Source organism: Lonchura striata, chromosome 5 (genome assembly GCF_050655825.1).
Source record: "Lonchura striata isolate lonStrDom1 chromosome 5, ASM5065582v1, whole genome shotgun sequence".
Lineage (NCBI taxonomy): Eukaryota > Metazoa > Chordata > Aves > Passeriformes > Estrildidae > Lonchura > Lonchura striata.
The window spans coordinates 63,714,113-63,738,415 of record NC_140707.1 but is presented as its reverse complement, the minus strand read 5'-3'; the positions used below and the strand labels follow the sequence as shown (position 1 = coordinate 63,738,415).

General features: G+C 39.4%; 1 protein-coding gene across 17 annotated transcripts in view; it reads left to right on the top strand.

The window, feature by feature from the left end:
- Positions 1–24,303, top strand: part of CDC42BPB (CDC42 binding protein kinase beta) — a 90,855-nt gene that overhangs the window by 649 nt on the left and 65,903 nt on the right. The gene's annotated exons all lie outside the window — the stretch shown is intronic.

The window sequence follows — 24,303 nt, the reverse complement described above, 5'->3', positions numbered from 1 at the left end:
CCTCGGTCCCCGGCGAACCGCTTGGCAGCCGGCAGCAGGAGCACAGCGGAGTGTCCTTGGCCTGGAACCCTGCTCGGCTTAGCCCGAAACGTCAGGCTAATCCAGTGCTCCTCGGAGGGTTTCCTACCCGGGGGAGGGGAGGAGGGGAGAGCACCAGGCTCAGGCTTTGAAATGTTGCTCTGGTGCCGGCTCCTTGCTTTACAGAGGGCGTGTGTGTGTGTGGCTCGAAGAAACAACAGTTCCCGTTCATCATGCTGTCTTCTTTAATTTGGGCATGCCCCCCAAGGACAGAGTATTTCTAGGCAGCCTTTCTAAGAGCTTTGTTTAATGGTTCCCTACTGTTAAGCAGGCTGATAACGAGAGACCTCCAGTAGTCCGGAGCATACTGACAAAAGAAGATGTGGATACTTTTGATGGCACTTAGGATAAAAGTTTTACATCCAATGTTGGTTAGTTAAGGCTATTGACTAGAGGTATGTGGAGAGCAGAGATCCTTCCCTACTGCATGTCTAAACGAATTTATGTTAAAACGGCCATGGTGGCTGACTGGTTTATTCAGCTGAGTAAGTTATGAATAATAATGTATGACGAAGGTGACTTCTCCATGGAATAAGAATTGGAGGGGAGGGAAGAGTGATCATTGCTCACGAGAACGTTGCCCCGTTTATCAGCTGTTCCATGCATGTACAGTTAATTAGGCTTTAAAAGAGCACTCTTCAAAAAAATCAAAGAACAACAAAAAAAAACGCCAACCAACAAAACAAAGGATTTCCTAAGGGAGAGGGAGGGGCAGATTTACTTCAGTAAATGCTAATGTGTGTCTTTAGCACTAGAGAGGACAGCACTAACATGAAGGGACAGCTGGTTCTCCTTAATTTCTGTGGGGACCACCACTCTTTGTCATACACTAACAAACTAAGAGGATTCACTTCCTGGACTCTTCTATTGACGTCAGTAATGCGATTGCCAACTGAATAATTAACCACTTTATCACATCTGCCCCGCAAGGCTGCAGCCTGGGGAACATTGATTATTTGTTTTGTCATGGAAGCTTTGTATGTCTTCAGCAAAGAGCATTCAGAGTTTTTTGTTTTCAAGCTGATGGCTTGAAGGAGTGAGCACCAGCAAATTGTTAAGTGTGATAGATCAGACTGCAGCATACTTTGAAAACTGAAGTTGGAAGGATTTGGGGCAGGCCAGAGAATGATATGCTTTTTCTATAGCGCTGCTGGTGGTTGTGTCTTACTGATTGATCCCAGCATTGTCATTTTTTGTGTGATGGAGAGGTCGATTATCCAATTGTTTATAAAATCGCTTTTTAAATTCTATTTATTGTGTTCACTGAATGTGAAAAGGTTACTGACTTGATGAAAAGTATAGCTCGCAATAAAAACTGTGTAGGTTTTACTGCAGTGTGGGATTACTCTGGTATAACAAAGTGCCTATTCAATAAATAATTGAAATGTATGTGAGCTACCATCTGGTGCTGCAGAGTGGGGATAAAAGTTTATAATCCAGGCTCTTGATGGTAAGGGGGTGGACCTAAGTCTGGACTGTATATTTGTGTTCCATCAACAAGGGATACCCTTAAAACCAATTACAGTTGATACTGTGTGTTGCTTCCTTTCCTCCAAGCTGTTAAAAACAGCTAAGTGCCAGCAAGGAGACACCTTTTATCTGTGTCCTAATGCCCTCACAGTGCGTTTCCACTGACGAGGAACTTGTTTCTGCCTCCAGCTAATAAGGAAAATATCATGCCAAACATGCTCATCTTCCTTATGTCATGATGTGTCTTAATTAGAGACTGATTTGCTGTTAGGAGATATTCTGGATTAATGTGCACAAGTTTTCTGTGCTGTTATGTGTCTATAGAAGCATCAGAATGTAGTTAACTATTTGGGATATACTTTGAAGATCAGTGTTTCTTTATCAATTGGAGACAGAAGGAATTTCCTTTTGACAAGATGGTGACTTACCACTGGCAATGGAAATGAGCTGCATAGGTATTAAATTTGAATTAAGATGAGCTATGTAACAAACATTTTTTTAAAATTGGGTGTGAGGTATCACACATGTAAAATTCCCTTGAAATTATTCAATGTGGCTGATGGGCTTGCTTGCCTTCATAATTGGCTAGAGAAAATAAGAGTTCAGGTGTGGTAGTTGAGGCAGGATTTTTTTCTGGCTGTGGGATGCAGAGGAGGTTGATTCTGAGTTGTGTGGTGTAGTTGCTGGACATGGATATCTCTGCTTTCTGACAGAGCACAGTGCTGTTCATACTCTGTAGCTGGTGGATGCTGGAGAAATGAGGAGTCCAGAAAATAAAAGTCCCATGTTCATCTTGTGAAACTTAAGCTACCTCCTCTCTATTCAACATCTGCGGAAGCCGTGCACCTTACCTGTGGAGGCTGATAAACTCCAAATGGTGCATGCCATTGCTTCTGTCCTATTAATTCCTCTGCTGCTTCCTGGTAGTCCTGCCACAGGCTTAAATCTTCCTATTTGCTAACCATAGAAGAGCGCAGGGTGTGGTCCTTTGCCTTGGGGCAGCTTGTGGCTTCCATTGCTTTACAAATCTTGTAAGAATCTGCCATTTTAACCTTGTCAATTATAGCTTTCCCATGGTGAGTGGAGCTTTCAAACAGACTGTTCTTTCCCTATACTGGATGTATAATTCACATATCTTTATGCCAAGTGTCTTTGGAGGAAGAGCTAGCTGAACTGCAAGTGAGGAGTCCAAAGTCCTTTTCTTCTAGTTATTTTTATTTATAACTTCTGTTGAATAAGCTTGCACCCAGTTGGTTATCACTGTTATATTGTTTATATAATAGATATTGAAATAATGCTCAATATTCTTAGTGGGAAATGAATCCAAGTCTGTTACTTAACAGACCCATGTCTACATGTTCAGAAAGAATTTCCCAAATCTGTGCTTAATGTCTGTTAAACTGTTGCTGCATCTGCTGCTCCTAGAGTGAGAAATAGTGAAGAGTCCTGTTTATTCTAGTTGGCTTTGCTCATTCCTCTCTGAAAGTGAGACTACTTAAAGCTATCAGCAGGCACCAAGGAGGCTGTATGGACTTTGGACTTACCTGATGGACTATGGGTATGCAGTGTGGTATTGTCCATACACTGCAGAGGGATGTCCCAAGAGACTTTTCCTGCAGTAAATGCTGTCCCTTGTACTGACAAGGAGAGAAGTACAAGAGTGCTGGAGCAGCAGAGTCACAGCTCAGGTGTCTGCACCACCTGTCCTTTAGCTTTCAGGTACAACGTGTTCCTCCCCATGGAGCCTCTTGTTCTCTCACACTGAGGCATCCGACTCTTGCATAACCCTGTGCTAGAGTGGCTGCTTGCAGGGCACCTTGCTGGCTGGCATCACTTCTGTGCTGGTTTGACATCACCTTGTTTTTCAGGAGTTATCTTAGCAGGCTGTGGCTGGTGCTCGCTGCCCCTTCCTTCCAGTCACCAGGGACTGGTGCAACCGGCTGCTCAATTTTTGGACAGCTGCTCATCACAGTTTGCAGCCAGTAGTCAAGCATGTTCAGAGGATATTCTCAGGAATGGGCCTTATTTGTATTCAAACTGATCCAGGTGCTGCACAGCCTCTCTTGCTTCAGCCTTTGTTTCCCCTGACCCTGTTTCATACTGCTGAGGTGGCGCGTGTCCCCACACTTCATTTAGTGTTGTCTCACTTCCAGATTCTATACTGGCTGGTTCTCTCTGTGATAGCACCTCAAAACCCATGTCAGAGTAATTTAGACTGATATATGTTTGTTGTTTTTGTTTGACAAAGCTCACAACATACTTCTGTGGACTGTTTCTCCTCATTTGTTATGAGCTGTGTATTTGAATGCTGACTTACTTTCTGTGCTCTCAGTTTGTGCAGGGTCGGCTACCCAGCTAGAGTGGTGTTCTGCTTTTGGATGGTGGTGGTGGAGTTTTTTATCTCTGTCTTTGTTTTTCTTTTTTCCTGAGAGAATGGATGGTGGTGGTGGAGTTTTTTATCTCTGTCTTTGTTTTTATTTTTTCCTGAGAGAAACTCTAAGAATGCTGAAGCTGTGGGGAACATGAAGAAGATGCAGATTATTAGCACAAGTAGGCCAGTTTGGCACCTGCTGCTGAGCTCTTAAAGACTGTCTGGCATAATAAAACGTGGATGCTGTTGTAGTAACATCAATATATTCCCAGTCAGGACTAGAAGAGATAAAAAATGTACACACAGAGTGCTCAAAACAACCTCTAGCCTAGCCCTGAATTGCCACTTTTGGGTATATATTTGTTACACTTGCGTCTGGACCATAGATGGAAAAAACCATGCACAGAACATTGGCCAGGAAGGGCTGCTGTGCTGATGCAGTGATTCACAGCTTTAGGTCACTGTCGGGACTGGTGCTTCTAGTTTGGATCTTGCCATTTGGAGGGGCTCGGTGAGCTTTGCAAGTTGACTCTGAGGCCTAGTCTTTTGTCCTTCCAGTTCTGCTTAAAGAGACACCGTAACCCTTCAGATAAAAAAATACCTAATTAGTGAGGGAATAACCTTACAGGGTGGCCTTTCTGTCAGAACAGTGTAGAGCCTGTTCTCTCAGCCTGAGAGCAGTTGTGTTCAGAAGTGTACATGTGAGCCTGAGGAAAGGGTGTTTCCAGCCTGCACTAGAGCATCTTCTAAACTAGCAGCAGGGCTGACCTAGTCCTGTGCCATAGGTACTGCTGTACTAAAAAAAGTACTAGGGAAGGGCAGGGGCACAACGTGTGGCAAGTGTGCTGCTAGCATAGGAGGCAGAACTATCCTCAAGTATTTTTGAGATGACCTCAGAGCTGATAGACTGTGGACTTGTAGAGTTGCTTATGAGAATCCATTGGTCTTTTGGGGTTACACCAGGAAAAACTGTCACTTGATAACATGTCATATCTCTTGTCTTGAGGGCTTAAATTCCTCACTTCCTTCCCTTTGGCAGTCTTCTCCCTCCCCTGCTTGCAGAAATACACATAAAAATCCAGGAAGGGGCCTCAGGCTCTGGCAGCTTGTATAATGTCCTCTGTGCAGGCAGAGGCTGTGCAGTGAGTGATAAGCCTGTTGGGCGCGTGTGTGAAGTGACAGTGCTTGGATAATGAAGACAGCTGATGAACAAGACAACTGAATTTCAGACTTTGGCTAAGTTTCCTCTACATCATCTTCTATCCACCAAAGCCTGTTTATGATCCCTTATACCAGAGCTAGTGACAGGAGGGCTTGCACTGAGGGCCCACGGGGGGAGGGTACAGCTACAGGTGCCTTGCAGATGTTCTGGAAAGGTGAGTAGTGGTAGTGACCATGGGGTTTTTTGTGCAGCGTGAATGCAACTAGAACTCCTTCCTGCTCCTAAAAGCTTTCCTGTGGTCATAGATGGGAAACCATAGCTTGGATCACCTTCTGTAACGAGGTCATGATGGTCATCTGGCAGAATAGTGTGACCCTGGCTGCTGAATCCCAGTTTCCTGCATTCTCTGCTTTGATGAAGCTGGTTTTGTTCTTTTCAAAGATGTATGGTAGGACTAATAAGGAGCCCAAACTGCCATGTTAGCTTTGACAGCACTGTAGTCAGGGCTAGTGACATGAGGACGTGTGGTTAAAATCCTGCTGCTGTGCGATGCTGGACTCTTTACAGGACATCTGTTTCAATCTGTTATTTTTAGAATGAGGCAGAATCTTTTAATGACTTTTTCTGTAAAACTTCATGCTGTGCAGCATTGGGACTGAAGGTTACGGTTGAATTTTAGTAGTGGCAAAGTAACAGGGTCTGGAGATTGAGAGGCCCATTGGCATGTGCTGTTAATGTGGCAGATGGCCTGGGTGAAGATTGTCTTTTGTCCCATAGAAGGAAGTTGGTATTGCTTTTCTCCTGGAGATGATGGTGCTAATAAATAGCACCACTCTTTAGTTAGAGCTTGAGGAATTATGTGGTATATTGAAGGCTGTGATCTATATTTTGCATTTAAATTTTGTTTATCTATGAAAACTCAGAAGGGGGTAAATAAGCCACTGATAAGTTTGTCTTCGTACAGGAAAATATGTGTGCAGCTAGTAGTTTCTCTCTAATGGTACATGATAAAGTATAAGATTGTAATGCAGAAGTAGGATTTCATAAGCATCCATAAATCTTTTTTCTGTCTTGTTTCACTTGCAAATCTAAATTATTGTTATATTGATTTTTCACAGATAATATTAAGATACAATATTTTGCAAAAAAAAATATTCAATTTACATCCTTAAAACTTGCACAGTTGTCAGAGTTATGCATTGTCAATGGAAATGGCTTGAAAGTCAGTTTAGTCAACAGATCTAGTACAATGAACTTTTTTATCAAATTAAGTTGAACTAATCTATTTTTGCAAACAATTAATGTGTGGGAATGAGTCAGTTTCTTCCACACCTACTAGAACAAATGATTTTAACTTGTGTGAATCGGAATTGAAAATACTTTTCTCATTCTTTTTTTTTAGCAAGTTACTTCTCCTTTATGGTTGTATATTAATGTTTTAGGAATGTTGATCTGTAGTTGAGATTAGTTTGGAATGTTAAACTACAGATTCTTTAAATTTATAAAAAATTACTTTTTTTTCCCTTGCATGCAATTTGAGGCAATTCATGCAAGCTGGTTTAAGATGGGTATTACAAAATGGAAGAATTATAATATTTAACAATTGCAAATTTATCTGTGCCACTAACAGAATGCAGTGCCTAGGATTATGAAAAATTTTATGTGTTCATCGTTTTCATTACCAAAGTCTGAAAAAATTAACAGGACAATGGACTACAAATAACCCATTTAGAAACTTAGGAGGGATTTGTTAAAGCTTTTTAATGTATTTTTGCTTTTGATAATACTTGAAATAGAGTTTACATTTGTTTCCTGAGTCTCATAAGGTACACTTGAGAGTTCCAATATATTCTTGATGTTACCAAAGGGCTTGTATCATGCTCACTGTTACATCTCACTGAAGTGCTAGGGGGTCTTGCATTTTATTGTATAAATTTTAATTTTTTTTAAAAGGGATTTAATTTAAAATATTCTTCAGGTCTGAGAATTTTTATGTACATTTGCTCTGTGGTTCAATGTGATCTGTTCATTTTTTAGCTGTCTTCTAACACTAAAAGCTTCCAACCCATTTTTCTCATCAGCATATGCAGATTGCCAGAATGCAGGCTTTCATTTATAAAGATCTTGTTCACTATAATGAATGTAGCTTTCTTCAGTAGGAAACTACACACTGTTTTCTTAAGCCCCGATTTTGCATAGACCTCAGTAATCATGTCTGGAGATATACTTAAGAGTGCATTCAGATTAAGTGTGTGCATCCATCATTTCCAGCTGAGGCCTTAGGCATCCTGAAGTGCCTGAGATCTTAATTTCTATCATTCATGTCATCAGGGTCTTAACACTGAAATGTGTTATTACTTAACCATGGCCTAAAGCTTCAAATGTGATTAGTACCTCTGGGTACCCTACCTAAGACATCTGTAAAGGAATCTGAGCTTTAGAAAATAGTGGGGATATCTTTATCAAGTATTAAATCATTGAAACTGTGTGGAATTTATTAATCAGATGTGCATTAGTGAAGTCTGAAGTATAATTCTTAATCTGTTTAAGTGTAATGCCACTGAGGGGTGAATTTCTATATGTGCCTTTCACCAAAATGCCAAGAAAAGATCAGAAGCAGCACCAATTTCAAATATATCCCAAATTCTTTTCCTAATTTATAATTGTCCTCCAACATAAAAATAAACACGGGTAATTGCTTTGTGAAGTCCTGCTTGGAATGTGTTTATGCCAGTTTAGTGAGATGTGCATGCTCAGGGTTTTGGAAAAGTCAGTACAAAATTCTGTCTGGACTTTTAATTCGGCTTAAACCTGAGTTATGTTGTTTTAATTGTCATCAAAAGATTTGGTGAAAGGTGAAGTAACAAGTAAAATGACTCCTGTTTTAAACTTGTTTGAGTTGGTATATGGAAGTCAGTCTTAAAGAAGTGTTGCAGCTATTCTGACAATATTGTACTTTTTATTTGGGACTGTGTAGTTTGTGGGATGTGGATTCATTCTTTTTACAGGAGGTATAACTTCACCCAAAGCACAGCAACCACTGTGAGGGGGTTGTATATTATGATTTCCCTGCCAGTAATGGTCCCTTAGCCTAAGAACTAAACTGTATGCCTTTGAAATTTCTGTCCTCATCTGAGGAAGGACAAGGTTTGTAGTAATTGCATGGTAATACTCATGGACATCTGGAATCATTTTCCCACTCTTGAGGAGTTCCTCTGTCTCTGGTTCCCCCACTACTTACAGAGATTTGACTTGTACCTTGGGAGTGGATGGGGATTGTCTCCATTGCCTTACACACCTTAGGATTGCTGATGTTGTTATAACATGGCTTCTATGATCTTCAATTTGCACATCTTTCCCAAAAGTTGGCTTTTTCATGGAGTTTTTCTCTGTGCTGCCAGCCTTATTGTTGCCCGTGTGACTTGGATTATCAATACAGAAACTGGAGTGTTCAGAGTGCCTTTTATTTTACTGTAATTAAGGCAGAGTAGAAACAGCAGGAGGGTGACTTCAGGCATGGAGATCCTATTATATAATTTTGAAAAGTGTTCCCAAAGGTTTGCTTTTTAATACGTGTTTTTAGTCTTTAGATTTAGCTCTTTTTCTGATAGGATTAGTTAGGTTGTCATGTGGTGTTGTTCCCTCCACCCCCATTTCTGTGTATCATGACTGCATGGTTGTGGTTTGTCTCTTATGACCCCTGAGAGATGGACACCCAGTGTGCAAGCTCTGCAGGCTTTGTTCTATAGGCTTCTAGTTTTTTGATCCAAAGGGGAATAAGCACATTTTTCCTATTGATAGGTGTTTTTCCTATAGTTATGTGTACTTGAGTAAGATGTTTGTATTGAAATTCTTAAATAAAGGATTTAGGTTTCTGTGTCTAGTCTGTAATTGCTTACATTATGTCAGCATAAAATGGGAATGCAATGGAGTATCTGACCACAGTTTCTTTCTTTTTAATTTGTATGCTCTTTAAGGCAAGGAGGGAATCACATTCTGTTCTCCCTGTCAGTGGCTACTTTTAGGGTGACATTGTTGCCTTGATGCTCTCAAGTTACACATCTTGAAGGAAGACATTTTTGTGATTCGGAACCATGGGACTTCCCCGAGGAGGCTGTGAGAAGAAAAGTTTTACATGTACGAGAGGCTAAAAGTGATCTAAATGTCATAGTGGAGTAAGTGATAGAAGTTGGATTGTAGGTGTAGAGTGAAGGCTGGAGCCTGTGGTATTTAATATTTCTGCCTTTATTGCATAATAGGTATTTTTCTTAAACTCACAGCATTTGTCAGAGCAGACTGTCTGAGATCTTGCAGGTCAGCTGTGTCACAGGGAAGAGGCACACACATTTTCCTTCCAGACCAGCTTTAACTAGTTGTAGTAAAACACCTTGGGTGATGTGGCATCATATCACTGCATAGAGGAGTTAAGTTTGACTGTGTTAACTTACTCTGGTATGTAATTGAAGATTTCCATTACCAGTTACTTCAGCCTTTGGTTTCCTGAGCAGTTGATATTTAAGTGTGGAATAATGTCAATATACACACAGCTGTTTTTAAACTGTGGTTCTTCTGGCCTGGTACTTCAGATAACATGGGACAACAGTGTGGGGTGCCTAACTGGAGGCTGTATCAGACCCACAAACTGTCTTTATCTTACCCCTAGAAGTATTTACTGGTTATTAAGGCAAGTGAACTGTGGTTATCAGTGTGTGTTTGCTACTGTGGGCCAGCAGGATTTGCTGGATTGGATGTAGTGCTGTACCTACAGGGCTGTGCTGGGCAGGCTTGACCCTGGCAGGCATGACCTAGTCAGGTTTACATCTGTGGTTAGAAATAATCAATCCTTGTGCATCCTGAAGTTGACTCTCATGTGAATTGTGAAGATAAAAGCCCTGACATTTTCTGAAGGAGGGAAGTGGGAATTTTTAATTAAGAAAATTAAAAGCTATCTGTGAAAAAGCTTTTACTGCCCTTAGGAAAGGGCTTTGCAGTAATTTTCATCAGTGTTAAAGGTATGCATGCATTTGAGTGGCTCAGACCAGGAGAAGTTGCCCTGGTTTATCCTGACAGAACGAAAGCTGTAGGTTGTCTAGGTACAGACTTCCTGTTCTTGTGGGTAATGTTAAACATCATAAAAGATTGTGTTTAATGTTTCAGGCATGTTTTGAGGGTGGGAATAGCAGATACCACATTCCATCCTCTACCTTTTCTATACAGCATTATACTTCCTTCACACTGAAACATCACAAAATTCAGCATGACAAATGCCAAGTCTTGCTCTGTACAGCTGTAAAAGTTGGGGAATGACCATCTAGACAGCAGTCTTACAAAAAAGGATTTGTGGATCCTGGTAAACAATCAGTTGAAGAAGTCAGTGATGTGTCATTGTAGAAATGGAAGCTGCCTATGTGCAGGACTGCGTCTGAAGTGTGTAGCCAGCAGGCTGAGGAAGTTGTTTTTCTCTTCACACCACTCTTCCAAGGCCACTTCTCTTGTACTGTGTCTAGTTCAGGGCTTCCCAGTACAGAGAAACCACTGGGAAACTGAAGTGAGTCTAGGAATAAACCACTTATGTGGCTGAGGGCCTGAAGTACATGAGATGCAACAAAAACTTTAGATGTCTGGAGAAAGGAAATCTCATCATTATCCTCCACTGCTACATGTGTGCTTAGGGAGAGCAGAGAGGCAGATGCTTCCTGGGTGCACTGCCAAGACGGACTAACAGTGGACACAGGCTATAGCAAGGAGGATTCTGATTCTTTGTGAGAGAAAAATAAAAGTGCTCCTCCTGACAGTGGTCTTGCACTGGAAGAGTCACCCAGAAAGATGAAAGCCTCATTATCCTGGCAGCAAACCTCAGCTGGGCAAGGCCTTTGTCACATGATTGAACTTTGATGTTATCTCAGCTTTGAGTAATTTGGGTGGATTCTGGTGTCCAGGAGTCCCTTCCAATCTAAGTTTACTTTGCAGTTCAGTATATCTTTTTTTTTCAAGTTAACAAATTTATTTAACATCATGGCTGCTCTAATAGTAAATAGTTGTTCTTCATACTTCTCAGAATGAAAAGCAATATGTGAAATAGCATCTTCTTCTTGCTGTAGATAAAGTAGCTAACACAACTTGGTTTTTTGATAGTCTCAGGTGGTCACCTTGGTTGGCTGGCGTTTTACCACAGTCTGACTATAAGTATTGACTAGGCTTGTTAAATGAAGGGAAACTAAATATTTTTCATGTTGTTCTTCCATGTATTTAAAGAAAGCACCAGTTTCCTTGTTCCTGGCAGTGAATTTGCCAGAACAGGTTTTAAGAACTTTGAACCTATATTTTATGTTTAGTGCTGTCTCTCAAGTGTGGTTTCCTTTTGTCTAGTTAGCCTTGATAGCACTTGGATATTTTAAAGCATTCCTCCATGGAGCTGTCAGAAGAGCCTGCCCTCCCTGCATGACTGTGAGCCTGAATCATCCTTTATGAAAAGTACAGGTGTAGCTGTTGTACTAGATATGTTCTCATATCACAAAGGATCTCTTATCTAATAGGGCTCCTAATATGCTTATATCTGACACTATAAGGAGTCTGGGTAAGCAGTTTCTAACAACAGGGTGAAACAAATGTTCCTCATAAGAAGAAGATGTAATGGGAGATACTAGCTTAAAAAACTAGGGTTTTTTGTTTCCTCTGTAAACTGAGAACTCATGGCTTACATGGAGTTGGACTTGCAACATGGTTTTAATGCTGATATTCTTGATTGATGATAGTAGACTCAGCTAACCAAAATGTACAACAAATTCAGTGTTTCAAAATCATATTGGTATATGGAAGTGCTATCAATTATGAGTATAATAATGTACAAATGGTACAAAATGTAAGAAAGTAATCCTTTTTTAGTGCTGTTTTGTACTTAGAAGGTATCCAGAGGCACTTGACTTGCCATACAATGAATTTATATCTGTTGTCTTTGAGTATTTTGCTTACAGCAAAACCCTTGGAAAATAATAACATTCTTCAAAATCCCCACATTCCTAAATGCCTGAAAGTCTGGTAGATATCCTTCTCAGAGAACATACATCGTCAGCTGTGTCATGTAGGCATTCGTTGAGAGCACTATATAATGTAATGGTGCACTGCCCTTCTGGGGCAAGGACTGTGTCTGTGAGCGGTTTATAATGTGTGTTCATTTTTTAGAAGAAACTTTTCTCAAGTATTGTGTAGTTGTTTCAGATACTTTGGTGCTTGCACACTCTGGAGGTACCCTGGGAGAAAAAGAAGACAGTGAAATAATGACAGTAACGTTTTATGTGGACTGAGTCTTGCTGCTTAAAACTGCTGAGAAATGCCATTCTCCTCCTCTTTCCTTTAATTGTTCAGACTCTTCACTTTTCATGTCTTACTTATATTTAGAGAAGGCACTTTGCAGTGATGTCTTTAAAACAGTAGTGCACACTTGTGCACACATGGCAGCAGTGATCTTTTGTGGCTGTAATATGTCATCGTCCACATTGGTAATGATGGCTCATTCTTCAAGTATATGCTTGATAAGTGCAGAATAAATAATACAGACCTCACTGGAAAGTGTGCTCCAGTAGTTCACCTTCAGAGCTCTGTGGGTGACAGCTGGTGAAAGATAATGGATTATCTTTCTGCAAGAGGAAAGCATGGGCAAGACCTACTTCTTACATCAATCTCCTTGCCCTCATCTCTTCCCCCCCCTCATGTCCCATATAACACTTAAGAACCTGTCCTCTCCATTTTCTGAGGGACTTGGGTGGAGATTGCTTGTTATCACTTTTGTGTTTAAAAATATAATAAAAAAAATTAATTGGCAAGGAAATAAATTTAGCTGTGCATAACAATTCATGGAAGAGGAAATCAACACTGTCTGCTTGTAATCTTTTAACACATATCCAGAAATAGGTTGTTGGAGAGTCATAGTATTTGTTTTAAAATTTATAGTATTGAAATAAAAAATAAGCAGTTCTGTGAATTAGAAAGGAGTGGAAAAAACATTATTTAAAATCCAAAATATTAGTCAATATACTACAAACATTGGTCAAGCCAGATGTCTTTAGCTGGTGCTTCCAGAAGTTCCTGTACTTTAAAGTTAACTTTGAGATTTTTTACTAAAATGTCTGTTAAGAGAAGTTTTGAAGGAGAGATGGAACTGACGGTATTCAAAGAAAAACTTCTCACATGAGATTACAAAGATTATTGCTAGACTTGGGGATTTTGAGTTGTTGAAGTATGTTCACATAAGAAAGGTGAAACTCCAAAGTGACTTCTTGGTTCCTTAAAAATGCATTCCTTAGAGAGTGGCTCTTAAGAAGAGTAATTCCTTAAATTTTGATTTCATATAATGCAGGTATAAGTGCTCCTGTTTTCTTTCCTTCCTTTAAAATACAGCTGAATAGTCAGTCAGGAATGAGTTTTTGCCAACAACTACATAAACTACTCTGCCATTGTAAAATTTCTTTAAACAATCAGGTGTATTTTTGTTCTGTAACAAAATAAGAGTAATGACTGATGCAGTCTGAGCATAGTAACAGACATTGGGACAAAGTGACCCTCGCTGCTTATGCAGATAATGCAGTGGACTAGTTTAACACATGACTCTTCCTTTTTTTTTTTTTTTTTTCATGACTGATACTTGTTTTGAAGGATTTTATGGACCTAGGTTTTTTTTTTTTTTTTAATGATGCTTCTGTGCACTTGTTTTAAAATTTAAATTATATAGGAAATGAGTTAAATATCAAGAAATTATTACAAAAGTGAAATTTTGGGGCTGTTAAGATATAAACAGTAAGACAGTTGCCAGAAGTATAGTCTTCAAGGCTTTTTAACTCCTTCACAGAAAATTTGATGAACAAAAAGTCAAGTTTCATAAGCAGTCATCTTTCCCCCAGTGCTGTGGGATATTTGTGTCCTGCAGACCATTGCCACAGACCTGTGTTTTGTGTGTACCTGCTCATGAGAACCAGAGTGAAGCTGTATGTTAAAGACCATGAAACTACCAAGAGATATTTTTGGTAAATGTCATGTCCTTGCTTGATTCACAGTGGCAGTCCAAAGATGGAATAATGTATTACTGAGCACATTTTTCATGAGGCTAAAAAAAACCAAAAAAAGGCCTAAGTGACATATATATTATTTTATGTAAAGGAAAAAAAATATACAGCTGTTCCAGACTTTTACATTAGAGAATTCCAAAGAAGTTTGTGGAAGAGAAGGATTACATAGCCTCAGCTCCACAATACTAGTATCAAAAATGAACCTAGCTTGTCTGAACTGCAGCATCAACAATGAAGAGTTTGATAGTCTTTATAAGATTGTGGTTTGGGACTGAATGTGTTTTTAAAGTGAGTCAATGCAAGTGGAAAATACTACTGAAGAGCTGAAACAATCACGAAATGGGTAAAGTACCCAAGGTTTACTTAGATGACACTGGAGACAAATTAGTAAAGGAAAATATTAAATTCTATATAGAAGAAAAAAAAAGGAATGGGGTATAACTAAAATGTTGTATAAGAAAGTACAAGGGCAACCATTTGACTTATCTATGTAAATATTGGCTCAGTGTCTATAGTAGTTTGCAGTTGCATTGAAGTAGATTAAAACATTTTGTAGATTGACTGAAATTCCTTGGTTTTCTGTTTGTGGTAACCCCTTATGCTTGTGGTCTCCTCAGAGGCTGTGTGTTATGTTGGAAGATTTCTGGAAATAAGTTAATGCATCTTCACTGATTCCTGGAAATGGGAACTTGTAAAAGTACATTACACCAGTAGGGTTTTCCAGCTGCATTTTGAGAGTTTTAAAGTTCTTCTAAAAGTTTTCTATGCCTTCTAATTTTTACGTATTTCTACTGAATTTTCTCATGCTATTCATGTAAATAATGATTGTTTTACATTCTTCTTTGTAGGTAGAGAGAATTGTTAGACTGTTGGTTTGACCAATGTGGTTGGAGAAGTTACAATTTCACCCTCCAATCCACTGTCACTTTTAAGTTACTATATATGGTAGAGCCAGAAAATAATGCTCTCTCTCTTAGTTCTTTTTCTTCCCTCTTTTACACAACACAGGGCTATATTTTGTTTCGTAGTGTAACCCTGCATCTGTACTGGCATGCAGATGCTCACCCTGGTGTTGCATAGGAGCTTCCAAATGTTTGGCTGTTATTTCCAAGTACGAGTAAAGGAAAAGGTTGGAAGCCAACAGAATGGAGCCTGAGGTATAGATGAAGATTTGAGATTGCCACCCTACTACAAGCTTGTTCTGAATGTCTTAGTACTTGATTTTCTGTTTTGAAATCAACACACCTGTCTAGATGGGCTGTAAATGAGGGAAAAAAAAGGAATTCTCTGCTTAAATGTGTGGAAATAAATCTTAAAGCAAAAGGATCATGGATGTAGTATTTATTAATCATAGATGGCACATGGATAATGTTACACTTTAAGTAAGGAGGAATGTACAAAACTGAAAATTTTTGTTTAAAATGACAAGCTTAAAAGCAAAATAATTTGAGATACTGCACCTGATATAAGAACTTTCTGTGGTGATCCTCACTTGATATGCCTATCTTGAAAAGCTGAGGAATAAGACGTAGAGGTGAGACGTGGTATTTGCAATTGTGAGTACAGTGATTGAACAGATTTTTGTTCCCTTCCGGTTTTCAGAATATGTAAGAAGGAGGAAGCAGCTAGAACCCAGGGATCTTGGCTGGCTGCTGATCATGCTGGAGTGTTCAGTAATGGGAGGTATGATCTGGATTGGAATGGTAGTGTGGAGGATATAAGATTCCAGGAGCCTACAAGAGGTTTGGGAATGCCTAGAAGTGTGTCCATGAAAGAGCATGTCATGTGGGCTGGCAGTCTGTTGAGAGCTTTCTTAAAATCATGATCCAGAAGCTGGATTTAAGAATTTCTGAAAGATATCATGGCAAAGATGTTAAGGAAAGATGGGCTATAAATACTAAAGAAAACCAAAACTGTTCTTTGATACACAAAATACTGAGATAAAGGGAAAGAGCTTATTCAGTGTACTGTACATAAATTACCAAAAATTCGGATAGGAAAGCATTGATAAAAATACAGAATGAGGGGGAGAGAAGAAGGAAGAACTTCATCCTGCCTGTACTAGAGAAAGCTGAATTTATAATGCTTGGAGACTTGGAAATGTCTCTAGGAAGAGGCTTGGGGTTCTATTTTTAGTTTCCTGTTCTGTATGCTTTGCATACACATGTGATGTTAAAGCTCTTTAGTCATGTTCTAATTCAGTTAGATTTTAAAAATTCACTCTTAACTGTTCCAAGATTTGCTTCCCCTAACAATGACTTTTTGATTTGATGGAGAGTTTAAAAAATTTAACCTGTATAAATAGTTATGTCTAAAATTCTAGATTATCATTTATCCAAAATGTTTTGTTTAATGGGTATTCACTGTGTGTTAAAAAAACAAACCCTGTTTTAAATGGATTTTTTTTTTTTTATTTTATTTAATAGTAGATGTAATGGTCCTGGTCAGTTTGAAACTTCAGAATGATTAGCTCATACTAGCAAGCTGATAACTGATAGCTGGTAAATAGGCAGTATTCTAAAACAGAATTCTGTAGGCTTCTTGGTTTATTTCATTGGTAATTAATTTTTTTTTTTTTTTAGCCATAAGCACTTAAAAAAACCCTCTACTGCTAATAATCCATTACCATACAGTTTTGACTCAATTTTTTGAAAACTGTGTCTAAGACCAAGGATAGGATTTTCTCAGTTTTTTAGTAGATTTTCCCCACCCCCCTCCTCCCCCCTACTCTCGGTAGAAATTTAGATCTTTCTTATTCATTTAAAATTTTAACTGTATTATGTGGATAGTCTGGGAATAGATATAGACAAATTTTAAAAGATGCTGAGGCAGTGTCAGACATTAAGGAAAAGTTGCACAGTGAAATTAGAAGCACATTGCCTTATCTGGGTGAAGTTTTCATCACGCATTGGAAGGCTGAGTAATGTATTTCTCTTCCATTTAGACTTTCTTTTCATCCTGTCTGAGTAAGTAATTTGTCAGGAAGCATGCTGATATGCTGTCTGGAGATGTGCTTACTTTCTGAGTACCCCAAACCCCAGTGGTTTTTCTGTTACAGGCAGCTGGCCATGCTCCTGTTGCCCTGCTTGCCCTGAGTTTTCTTGGTAGTGACCTTTGGCACTTGAAGTCAGTGAAAATAGTGCTGCTGTAAATGGTCTTCCTCTTGCTCGCTGCCAGCCAGTGGTATTGGAATGAGTAGAGCGAGACAGAATAGCTTTGGCTATAGAATCCTGGTCTAGAGGGGGAAGTGAACAAGAGTTATAAATCCTGAGAGTATTTGTAATAAAAAAAAGCCACTCTGAGCTGTCCAGTATAATGTGTAGCAAATCTTAGCATGGGACTTGTTAGTATTCTCTGCAGATTTAAAGACAGTTCCCCTCTTCTCTGCTTCTGAGTAGCTTGAACTACTCCAAAGATTCTTGTGCCTGGTTACAGTAATTGCTTGTCGCATGTCTTCATGGCCTTTTCCTACGGCAAAGATCTGACTTTCAGTGACCTTTTAATTAGATCTCAAGCTCCAGGCAAGTTTTGAAACAGGGTGAGTAATGTCTGAGAAAATGTCCTCCTTCCCGCTGCCATTTAGAAAGAAGTGAAGAGAAAGATGTGCCACACCTGTTCTTAAAGTAGTTGTTGCTACCCGAACTCTTAAAATTGAAAAAACAGCTCAGGGTATTTATATGTGTAGTGTTGCAGTCAGGTGCAGTTCTGTAGCGCTGTAAGCTCACCTAATTGTCCCACTCCCTTGGTCTTGTATTTCCTGGTTTATGGTATTGATCTAGTTGGGAACTGAAGTGTCTGCTCCTTTACCCTCCTCGCCTTGATGATTCAATTTCTTCAACTACACAGTGATAGATGTGTTACGTGTATTGGTAGCTTGGGATCCTGCTGGTTTAGTGAGTAGAATCAGGTCAGTGAGGTGAGACCAGCTGGGTATGTTGGAGCTGATGGGAGAGAGCAGATCTGTGGAACTGCTGCTCTGGTCGCAGCGATCCCTACAGTTGTGCCATTAAACTACTTTAAATTTATAAGCAGAGAAAGGCATACATTGTAAGGTGGATTTCACTCCTGTTACTGTATTTCTGTTACATTTGTGTAGGCTGCTTTGGCAAGAAGAAACTTACTGGAAACCTCTAAGCTCTAAAAATAAAGGAGGGGGCATGTGGTAAATACAGCACCTGTGTAAAGTGTAAATTGTTTTATTACATAATGTACATATTGTGTTTATAGTAACTTGAGAGAAAATTTTGTGTATATCTGGAGAAAAAAACCCATGCATTTACTGTAAGTGATTGGTAAAACAAGTATACCGCTTTCCTGTTAAGTTTTACTTCTAAGATGAAATAAAGTATGCAGTCAGAACTTTGCTCATACATTGATGATGTAAGTGGTGGCTTAATTTATGTAAGTGTATGTATGCTTATATCAGCACAATGTGGTCATCAGATTGGAATTGTTTTATTTCTTAGGATGTGCAAGAGGTGCTGGGTCTGATGAAATTTAGTTTCATCCTATGTTACTGAAATTGGAGTGAGCTCAAATTTGAGATTTTCTTAAGCTCTACTTTAAACCATCTGAAAAATACCAAAATTCTTTTCTCAGCAGTCATAATTCTCAGGCTATTCTACAAATAATTACTAACTATCCTGTTCAGATTGTTCATCATGCAGTAAAATAAATGGATTTTAGCAATATTTACAGTGTTGTTATGGAATACAAGAAATGGAATAATTGAAATTTTACTCTTTGTAACTAGTGATTCATGTAAACCCCTGAAACAATTTTTCCATTGCTGATGTGCTTCAATATGTGATTGCCATTTGCTGTGGCTTAAATGGCCTCTCCAACACCTGCAAAATCTGGCCCTGAACTAGGAATACAGAAAAATTGAGGCATGAATAAAGCTAAATTAAAGAGATACTGCATTCTGTGGTGTTTCTTACAAAGTTTTAACATCTGTTTTGGAAGTGTCTATCCTAATGTGGTGTATGTTGACTAGAAACAGGCTATGGTATAGCCACTTCCATGGTTGCTCTGCTCCACACGACATTCACCTCATTTCTGAAAGCGATTTTGCCCTTCTGCAGCCGCATCCTGCTCCCTGCCTTGGGCTGGGGCTGCAGTTCACAGCTGTATGGGTGAATGGTGTGGTGGGAGGGGATGGAATGGGATAGACAAGTTAGCTTTTGCCTGGAAATGCTCGTTGTTTGACGTACCACATGGAGTCTGGTGATCCAAACAACGGACTGGAGCGTGGTGAGAAGGAACAAGGAGGAACTCCTTCAGGAGAGAATGAATTCCCTGGATTGAAGTCGTTGTGTAGCTCCCTTTTCAGTTGTCTCAAATGTCTGGGATGTCAGACAGTCCCAAGGAAAATCTATATATGGCTTGATGTCTTCCAGGCTGGGTACTGTCTTCTTGAAGAAAATAAAAAGACTGAAGATTAAGCTTATGAAGGCATTGGATATCAACAGTTATAAAAAGCAGAGAAGTTCCTTTATTGTAGAATAGTAAGCTTTTCTTTGCAGATTTTTAGCAAGACTTAAGAGGAAGGAAAGTACCATCTTTGAAAATCTTGCAAAATCTGAGTAGAAGAAACATCCATTTGTTTTGGTCTCTGCAGAAAGTGCCAACTTGCAGACTTTGTTGGACTTCTGCTCAGTATTTTAGTCAGGGATGGTTCTAAGGCTGAAGAGCTGATGGACCACCAGGGAATCTGTGGTTGGTATGTAATCTAATAAAAGAGCTGGGAATCTTAGGGAAAAGCTTAAGGTTAGAGAAGCATGGTAGCTTTTCCTCTCCCAAACAAATTTGACAAGTTGGAAAGAGGTATGAAAAACTGGACTACCAAGTGCAGTCAGGAGCACTGTTTCTCTAAGGGCTTTCTTAATTCTCCCATGAGTTAAGCTAGAATTTAATCTCAAATTGTTGGGTGTTTTCTGAAATGCCTTTGTGAGTTCTTACAGAGGTGCAGATCTTCTCATCCAGTCTTTCTGCCTGCTTAAAAAAGTCTGTGTCCTGACAGCAATATCTTGAAATATTACATTTTGGGAAGCTTCACCAGGTGTACACAGTAATTCACTTTTGGCTTTCCTGAAGTCAATGCTACTTACAGTCACATTCTTTTCAGTATTAGTACTAACAGTTTTATCTTCCAAGATCAACTTCAATATTAATAAATAAGACAAGCCCTGACTGAATTATTTCTAGAAACCAAGGAGCAATTCCCTAAATTTGGATCATTCAGTGACAGTAACATGAATAAAATGAGAAATTGGGCAGTGAGCTTCACTCTTTGATACTGATGCAAGCCTTCTCTCCTTGTACTTGCATCCCTTGTAGTACTAGCAGACACCATGGTCTGATTGGCATGTGGTTTTTATTTTGCCTATTATTGACAAAGAAAGGTCTTGTGTATATATGAGTACAGCAAATAGTCATTTGCTGTGTTTCTTTGGGTATGTGAGCCAACCCTTACTTCCTCTCACCTGCTAGAATTCTGTTTCTGTTTAGCTCTCAAAGACACTCAGTGGCCTTGGCAGGAGTTACACTGGCAATGTATTTTGTCACTTGGACTACTGGAAACCATCTGTGTGTTCCTCAGTACTTGTCTGTACAAACCTTGAGTATTGTCTTGGACGTCCTTTCATTGTAAGCATGGAAAGCATGGGTGAATGGGCCGGGCAGGCAGATAGCCAGCTATTAAGTGTTTGTGGTAACATTCATCAGTGAGCTGGCATATTGCTGCTGATTGAGTCCTCCTGTGTGGCACTTGCTTTTGGGGTTTGCTGCACAAAAAGAATAACAGTGAACGCAGGTGATGTTTTGAGGTAAATGCCTTGCTCTTCTGCTGGCAAATTTAGCAACACTAATAGGATCAACATCAGAACTACTATTTGATATTTTTCTTGAAAGCATTTCCCAATGCCATTAGCCTTTAGCTTGGTGATAAATTTTTCATGCAGTTATCTCAGATTAGTGTACAAATTCCAAATGCCAGAATCAGTTCTTCTGTAACTGATAAAGCCAGTTACGGAGCAAGATGCAGAAGCTACAAACATTTGGTTTATACCTAAAATTAATTATGTTTTTATCTTTTTAAGCCTTTGAGGGGTTTTGTATGTGATTATTGAATCCAAATGTTACCAAATTCATGGTTCTGTTAAGTATCTGATTGAAGGTGCTCAGATGCTCTTTTACGTATGTCAGAAAACTTTCATAAAATGAAGCAAAATCCATAACTGGCTGCAAATGAATACCTTTGTGCCACAGTTCTTTAAAAAGCTTGAAGGCTTTTAAAGTATTTGTATACCAAATAAAGACTAACAATATGATATTTAACTTAATAATTGGTTACTTACCACCTTCTGTCTTGAAAAATCCACCTCAAGAAGACTCAGACTTTCTTGCTATTGTGTTCATGTATGTGTTTCTATGGCATTTTAGTAAATGCCATGATACTGTTACAAGAGAGCAGTACCAGCCACTGTAAAACTAGCTGGCCTTGTTTGGGGAATAAAGAGGATTCTGACATGTCAAGCAGTTTTGTAGCAACAGGCTGTTCTGCAAGGTCTGGAGGCACTGTAAGAGGTAACCAGGTTGTGCTTCTCTGGTTTTAAAGCCAGTGGAGTTTCATTGTAGTGATAACCAAGAGTCTTGCACCACTACATTGATCCAGTGGATGTTGATGAGTGATGAAGAATTGGATCACTGGGCAAGAGGCAGATTAAGTGAAGTGTGTCTATATATGTTGTAAAAACAGGAGGGAGAGCATGACAAAAGTCAAAGGCACAGCAGCAAATGTGTCAGAACACAGAATGTGTCACTGTGACTTGTAAACAGCAGAACTTTGGTGAAGTTTGTCTTCCTGTAAATTTGTATTTCTCAACTTTACTAGGCTCAGTGGAATAACCACCTGCCCTTCCCATTGCATGAACTTCTCTTTTCGGCTGCACACTTCCTTTCTTCCCTCTTCTGTGCAGCACTGTCCCAGTGTCCCTGCATGACTGTGGACAGTGAGGTATGTCTGCTTTACACCTGGGTGTGTGCTGGCTGCCAGCTAAGCAGGTGACTGCTTTATTCCTGCTGCTGCCTTTCCCTTAGTGGAGGTGGTACCCTGGGTATCTCCTATTCACTGCTGTTTTTTAAATAAAACTTGTAGCAGCTTTGTATCTTTGGACAACTTCAGAGGAATTTGGTAAAGAGGATCTGAAGGGACTTCATTGGGATCAAAAGGTACTGGGTGAGAGGAATGGCTTCAGAATACCAACAGTGTGATCACGCATACCTTATTTCCATAGGAAACCAGACTGAAAAAAAGCATTCACAGAGGTAGACAGTAAGAGGAAACAGGCAGCACAGGAAAAGGGAAGCAAGGATCTATATTTGGAAAAATTAAAACTAGAGTCAGCATAGGATGGAAGAATAAAAAAAATTTGCATTTCTAAAATACAGGGGAAATGTCACAATCCGATACAAGAGGATTGTACTTCTTTAAAACTCAAGTGTGGGTTGTAAGAGGCATTTATCACCTTAGTAAGCAGGTTGGGGCTACCTGGGTGTGGGTATCTCCCAAGACATGTATACAAGCACTAACTTGTTAAACCTGCCAGCCTGCTGTTTTAGTAGCAATATCATAGGAGTGCTGTTTCTTTGAAAAGGGTGCACAAAGGGCACACAAGTTACTTGATTTCTAGAATGTAAGTTGATGGATGGCTGAGGGAAATGGTAAAATTTGCTGCTCTTTCATGTTCTTCCTCCAAAGAAAACATCTTAAATAAAATACTGGATCTGCCTGGTGGGAGTATGGCTCCGCAGACAGTTATCTGCGTCATTTTGTTTTTCCCTGACATTACTATTTTGCAATTCACATAGTTTCCTACCACAATTTTTTGTAGAGGGAATTAGGAGATAAAGCAGAGCATGGTGGCAGATGAACTTGTGTCTGACCAGACAGTTTGGACATACCTTCAGGGTAGATCCACCTGAAGGCTGTTGTCATGTTATATAATGACTTAAACCCCAAATCACTTACACCATCAACTGTGAAACTATCTGGTGTAGGCAGTTTGTTGTATGAATAGGTTGTCCACAGAGCCCATGGAATCTCCATCCTTGGAAGTTTTTGAAACCTAACCAGTCAGAACCATGAGTAACCTGGTTTGAAATCAATATTGACTGTGATTTGAGCAGGAGATTGGATTAGAGACCAGCTAGTCCCTTTCAACCTGAATTGTGAGTCTGTATAATTTTCTTGCCCTTGTCACGTTTATTTAAAACTTGTAGCTGCCAATGATACAAAACGTCAGGTGTTCTTGAACATTTGGCTGCTTCAGCCAAGTGATTTTTGTGAATTTCTGGAAATATGTACTGCCCAGCAAAATTTAGACGAGTCCTCAAATAAGAATCCTGGGGTAACTCCACCACTGAAGCTGCAGTGATCATAATCCAGAAGGTTGTCTTTTGCCCATTGCAGTGTAAGGGTGTTTTGTGATTCCAGATGGGAAATTATTGGCATAAATTGGATGATCCAGAATATGAATGGAAAGTAGAAATTCAAAACATATTTTGGGACTTCTCATTTTTAACCACATTGCAGGTGGGAAGAGTTGACATATTATTTTTTGAGGGTGATGCTGACAACACTGGCATTCTTCCCTGACCTGCTTTTAGAAATGAGAGGAAATTTGACATATGAAGCCAGCATGCACCCATTCCTGGGGTAGCAGTGCAGAGTGCCCAGTCTGCTGTGTCAGATCATCTCCACTGGCATTTCTTGCAGCTTTCAGTCATTCCGAAACTGCCTCCAAATATTTTCTATTAGGTGGCATAATACAGTTTGACTGCAGTGTAGATGCAACAGCTCTCAAACCTAAATCACATACCTATTTACCTGTGAGTAAAACATTTAAGTTATGTTTTCAAATTATTAAAATGTATGTTTTCTTTTTGCATAAACAAAATATCCTCATCCCATCTATCAATGGAAGAGGAGACTATGATCAGAATAGAATTGGTGTGTGGAGAATTGTGTCTTTCACATGTACCCTGGTTTTCAATGAGGAAATCAATGCTGGCATTTCACTTCTCATTATGAATCAAAACATCAACTGTTACTGTTTTGTATTATTTTCTTGAGAGCATACATTGGCTTCTGAAAATTG